The sequence below is a fragment of the Galeopterus variegatus genome, unplaced genomic scaffold, assembly GCF_000696425.1.
Source record: "Galeopterus variegatus unplaced genomic scaffold, G_variegatus-3.0.2 Scaffold2431, whole genome shotgun sequence".
NCBI classification, from domain to species: Eukaryota; Metazoa; Chordata; class Mammalia; order Dermoptera; family Cynocephalidae; genus Galeopterus; species Galeopterus variegatus.
This window is the reverse complement of record NW_007728542.1, coordinates 266936-273332: the sequence shown is the minus strand read 5'-3', so window position 1 is coordinate 273332 and position 6397 is coordinate 266936.

Sequence of the window (6397 nt, the reverse complement as noted above, 5' to 3'; positions counted from 1 at the left end):
GTGTGGTGTATGGTGTGAGTGTGTGTGCGTGTGGTGTGTGTAGTGTGTGTGTGGTGTATGGTGCGAGTGTGTGTGTGTGTGGTGTGTGTAGTGTGTGTGTGGTGTATGGTGCGAGTGTGTGATGTGTGTGTGTGGTGTGTGTAGTGTGTGTGGTGTATGGTGTGAGTGTGTGTGTGTGTGGTGTATGGTGTGAGTGTGTGTGTGGGGTGTGTGGTGTGTGTGTGTGGTGTGTGGTGTGTGTGTGTGTGTGGTGTGTGTTGTGTGTGTGTGGTGTATGGTGTGAGTGTGTGTGTGGGGTGTGTGGTGTGTGTGTGTGGTGTGTGGTGTGTGTGTGTGTGTGGTGTGTGTTGTGTGTGTGTGGTGTATGGTGTGAGTGTGTGTGTGGGGTGTGTGGTGTGTGTGTGTGGTGTGTGGTGTGTGTGTGTGTGTGGTGTGTGTTGTGTGTGTGTGGTGTATGGTGTGAGTGTGTGTGTGGGGTGTGTGGTGTGTGTGTGTGGTGTGTGGTGTGTGTGTGTGTGTGGTGTGTGTTGTGTGTGTGTGGTGTATGGTGTGAGTGTGTGTGTGGGGTGTGTGGTGTGTGTGTGTGGTGTGTGGTGTGTGTGTGTGTGTGGTGTGTGTTGTGTGTGTGTGGTGTATGGTGTGAGTGTGTGTGTGGGGTGTGTGGTGTGTGTGTGTGGTGTGTGGTGTGTGTGTGTGTGTGGTGTGTGTTGTGTGTGTGTGGTGTATGGTGTGAGTGTGTGTGTGGGGTGTGTGGTGTGTGTGTGTGGTGTGTGGTGTGTGTGTGTGTGTGGTGTGTGTTGTGTGTGTGTGGTGTATGGTGTGAGTGTGTGTGTGGGGTGTGTGGTGTGTGTGTGTGGTGTGTGGTGTGTGTGTGTGTGTGGTGTGTGTTGTGTGTGTGTGGTGTATGGTGTGAGTGTGTGTGTGGGGTGTGTGGTGTGTGTGTGTGGTGTGTGGTGTGTGTGTGTGTGTGGTGTGTGTTGTGTGTGTGTGGTGTATGGTGTGAGTGTGTGTGTGGGGTGTGTGGTGTGTGTGTGTGGTGTGTGGTGTGTGTGTGTGTGTGGTGTGTGTTGTGTGTGTGTGGTGTATGGTGTGAGTGTGTGTGTGGGGTGTGTGGTGTGTGTGTGTGGTGTGTGGTGTGTGTGTGTGTGTGGTGTGTGTTGTGTGTGTGTGGTGTATGGTGTGAGTGTGTGTGTGTGGTGTGTGTAGTGTGTGTGGGGTGTACGGTGCGAGTGTGTGTGGTGTGTGTGCGTGTGGTGTGTGTAGTGTGTGTGTGGTGTATGGTGTGCATAGTGTGTGTGTGGTGTATGGTGCAAGTGCGTGTGGTGTGTGTGGGTTGTGTGTGTGTAGTGTGTGTGTGGTGTATGGTGTGTGTGTGGTGTGTGGTGCGAGTGCGTGTGGTGTGTGTGTGTGTGTTTGTGTGATGTGTGGTGTGTGTGTGTGTGTGTGTGTGTGTGTGTGTGTGCTGGTGGCAGCCAGGGGTGGAGGACTAGCAAGCTAGAGGAAATATGAGCTTAAACACAGCTTGGTTCAAGACACCTAAAAGTATCCCTGTGGCATTTGCAGAAGCACAAATTATTAAACAACATCCTCGTGTTAATGGGTAAAATCTATCTGCTAATAAACAGAAATATAAACAAGAAGGGAGGGCGCAGACCTTGGCGTCAAGGTCAGGAAGATACGAGCCATCTGCTAGGGGAATTCTTGAGTGCTGCTGGTCTACCAGTTATTTTATTTTAGTGCACCACTTGGGACCTTGCTACCTTCAGGAGCAGCATGAGGTCGGGGCAGGCTCTGACTGGTGCTGTCAGTGAGGGGTTAAGATTTCCAGATTTGTTGTTCGCTGCTGGCTTGGAGCCCTCTCACTTGGCCCCAGAAAATCTCTGGTTGGCAGATGGAGAATGTCCAGGGCTGTTCCCAGCTGGGAACTGCATTGCCTGAGCAAGTTAGCAAAGGAGCTGTGATCTCCATTCTCACTGGCAGGCTCTAGGGATGGTTTCTTTTGCCTGAGAAGGGGAGGAAGGAAGCAAGGAGCATGTTGGGATAAGTTTAGAGCCACTTCAAATGTCCAGTTCAACAATTCCTCAGCCTGGTGCTCACCTCTGGCTGTTTACTTCTAGCAAAGCTGGGTTTCCTGCCCTGAAAGTGGAAAAAGTCAAAACCCATCCCCAGAACAGCTTATGAGAGATCACTAGTGTACCAGCATGCGTGAATCTGACTCTTGATCACAAAAGGCCCAGGAACTCCAAATTAGAGGGAAGAATGCTTAGGAGAAAAAAGCCTGAAGAGTTTGGAAAATGACTTAGAGATGTTGGACTGAGTCACCATCAACATTTCCTGCTGAGGTTATCCAAGAGAACCAGCCAGCACCACTCCCCAGGCCAGTGCCTGCTCTGGGGTCTGGCAGGACCGACCAATCAGCAAAAAGAGTCCCACATGGCCCTGGTTGTCACTGATGTAATATACACTTCACTTATTTATCCATATGCCTTCAGAGCAAGCAAGAGAGGTCAGTGAGCAAGTGGAAACATTGCACAGGGGGCAGCTAGACTTTCTTGGCTTTCTTACATGTTCCTGAGCTGAGAATGGAAATCTGGCAAGAACAGGAGCTAGTGCACTGGCTTTGAAAGTAAAATCTCTTCACCTACAGGGCATGGATCTTCCTGTAGATTTGGATTCTTTGACCACAAATTGGTGTTCTGTTAAGATTGTCTAATTGAAAAAAAAATGCTACTGCGGGATAAAGAATGATAGAAGAAAACAGTATAGCAGGTTTATTTGTCTTTCTCTGGTCAAAGAAAGGATGATTTTCTGGATGGAAAGGACAATGCTGTTGTGTCCAGACCCTTCTCTGGGATCACTGGGTGACAGCCCCATGGGGGAGGGAGGCTGGCTGGCACATGGAACTCTGTCTTTCCTAGATGTCAACTTTAATCAGAGGCCATAAGTGAGAGAGGACATTTCAAATTGATGTCAGAAGCGACCTCTTCTTCCTGAGTCATCCCCCTGCATCTTCCTGTACCCTCCTTAGGGCACTTCTGGGACCATGACTCATCCAAGTATTACACAGTATTATAGCCATTTCTGCGTGTGCCTTATAGGTACAGGCTTGTTGGAGGTGGGAAGCATTTTGTATGTGGTCTATAAATGCCCTGCATCATCCCTTACACTTTGGAAATGCTCAGTGCACGTCTGATGAATGAAAAGATGAAACACGTGGACTAGTTGGAGAATGTGGAAGAAGGAGGTGTAGGACAAGTCCCAGAGAGGAGGGCAGGTGGTAGCGATGAGCATTGCCATTCATCTAGAAAAGGCGTTCGAGCAGAGTCAGAGGGAATGGAAGTACTTCGGAGCACAGAGACATTTTCTCCTTAACTCCCTGGTAATTTCCTTTGTCTAACCAGGACCAAGCCCTGGATAAGTGGACGAATGACACTCTATGTCTTTCTGCCCCCTCATCTGTCCGAAGATGCTGCAGAGGAGACTGACTTTGGCTTAGTAATTGTTTGCTCCTCTTGCAACAAGATGGGCATGTGGGTGTTCACCAGAGAGCTGGTGATGGTGAACTGGAAACTAAGCACTTAACCGAAGTCCCTCTGTCCTGATTCACTAGATTCTGGGGCAAAAGCTCTCCCCTCTCTGTTCATTTTCCCAGAGTTCAAGGTCAGGCACTGCCACAACAAGAACTCAATCCATGGGCTGTTCCTGAGCCCCTAACTGGCATCATTGACCTCCATGGCTCTTGAGACTGGACCAGCAGCAAGAAAGGACTGACAGTTCTGAGAGGAAAAGAGCAGCAAGGTTGTTCATATGTTTTCAATTATTTAGTTGCATCAAATATTCAGATTTGTAAGAAGAGCAGACACTCTGTTTAAAGACTCCAATCATGTGATGGATGAACTCAATATTTCCAAGCAGTTCCCAGTTTCAGCTCACACTCCAGGAGTGTTCCAAGAGTTGCTGGTCTTCATCTGGGTCACCTTCCAACTTTTAGGACTAAAGTGCAAGTGCCATCCAATGCCAATGATGATATTTGTCTTATGTTTTTCATATAAGTGAATGTTTTTTTTTTTTTAGAAAAGATGACTGGTAATGGGATCTTAACCCTTGACTTGGTGTTGTCAGCACCACGCTCACCCAGTGAGCTAACCGGCCATCCCTATATAGGGATCCAAACCCATGGCCTTGGTGTTATCAGCACCACACTCTTCCCAGTGAGCCATGGGCCAGCCCTCATATAAGTGAATTTTAATGAGAGGTTCCATTATGTTCCACACCTCACCTCCCAGAGAAAGGAGATATTCAACATAGGAAATTAGGACTGGGATGTTTGCACAGGAGTCATACTTTTTATATAGGTTGGGTTTTGTGAGCTTATTCCCATGGGACTGTGCCTGTGAAGTGTGTGCGTGGGGGGTGTGTTTCTGAGGTGTGAACCTGCTGCTTTTCTCGCAAAGCTTCACCATTTTACGTGAGACTGAATGTGACGCCTATTAAAGTTGCTTTGGAGCCTAAGATGTGTGACCTAATAAAAACCACCATTTATTGAATGCTTCCTATATTCCAGAGATTATATATATGTTTTACTTACTATTACCTAACAACCTTACTCAAAAAACAATAAGCCAGATATTATTATTCCTACTTTATAGCTAAGAAAAGTAAGACTCACAGATATTGCTGAAAGTTACATCAAAGTCTGGCTGATTCTAAGCCTGGGGTTTCTTTCCTTAATACTACATAACAATATCTCTTATCTGGCATGTTTCTAGGACTATCCTACACAAAATTTAGCTGCCCTGTCAAACATTAGATGATACTTCTTCCTCTATAATGGTAACCTCTGGGGCGGACAGGGGAGAGGGTGCATTGGAGGGAGAATATGCGGGTTTCTGGGAAGATGGCAAGGTTTTTCATTCCGGTAGTGGCTGTACAAGTATGTTTACATTTTGACAATCCATTAAGATGTACACATAAGATTTGGACTTTTCTTATGTTTTTTATATTTCAATAAAAAGTATATTTAAAAAATCCTTCATGTTAGCAACTAATGTTGAGGGGAGCCGTACCTCCCATGGCCAATATGTTCTAATTAACCAATACAAACTCCTTGGACTCTAACTATAGCAAACTGAAAAATAATACAAATATGTTGATTCCCTGAGCCTTTACAAAAACATTTTTAAGTGGACCACAATAAAAAATCATGCACAATCATAAAATAATATTAGGAGGACATTATCAGCACTATGTAAAAAGAAAAACTTCCCTTACATACTTATATCATTCTGTTGGGCCCTGCCTTCAAGGTGCTCACCACCAACCTGAAAAGACCATGCATTTACTAGTAGTAAATAAACACTTGTCTTCAAATGTATTGGAACTTGTAGGAACAGAATCTCTTTCAATTTAGTGATCAACAAACCCAACAGAAGTGAAAGTTTTCATAGGCTACATTCTACATTTCATGTGTGGGTAATTGAGGTGGGAAAGACCACATCTGATGAGGAATTTGAAAAATCTGATGGCCAAATCTTAAAGCTTTCAAAATGAATATTTATACCTTAATAAGATGGTTTAAACTTAGAGACCCATATATCTAGTAACCAGGATGATTTTATAATTTATTTGTAATTCTGTTCCCTTGCTCGCATGCACTTTCTACTGGGGCTAGATTCACAGCCTAAAAGAAAACAGATCTTATTCTAGTTTAATTTAAACTGTTATGATTTTTAAAACTTCCAGACTGGGGGAAATTGCTATAAAATTTTATTCTTCTCTGTACCCTAAGGTTTTAGGGATCTGAAGGAAGAAGTCACATGGACTACTCAGATCTACAGACCTGTTTCCTTCATAGTTGATTTTCTTTTATTTGTGTCAGTAATAGCCAGCATGGCACAGAGCCATGCATCTGAAACTTTGTTGTTCATATTTATTTCCTAGGAATCTTGTTAAAATGCAGATTCAGATCCAGTAGTCCTGGGGCAGGGCCTGGTAGTCAAAATTTCTAAAAAGCTCACAGGTGATGCTAATGCTGCTGGTCCATGGACCACTCTTTGATAGGTTTAATAAAGGTTTAGAGAAAAGAGTACTAGACCTAGGATCTTAATTCCTGGCTTTCAGTACCAACTCTGCCATTTACCAGCTTGTTTTGTCGGACAGTTCACTTTGTGTCTCTGGACTTTTGTTTCCTCAAGTATAAACTGTAATAGTGGAGGAGGGTGGATCAGGTTATTTCAAAGCTTGCATCCATAGACTTCTGAGTGCTATATTGATTTTTAAAAACTTCAAGAATAGTCCTTTCAGGGGACTAACAGATAAGCTTGTATTAGCAAAGTAGGAAATATCAGGCCTTGAGTAGGACATGGCCAAGCCAGGAAAGGGATGGGGCACAATAATA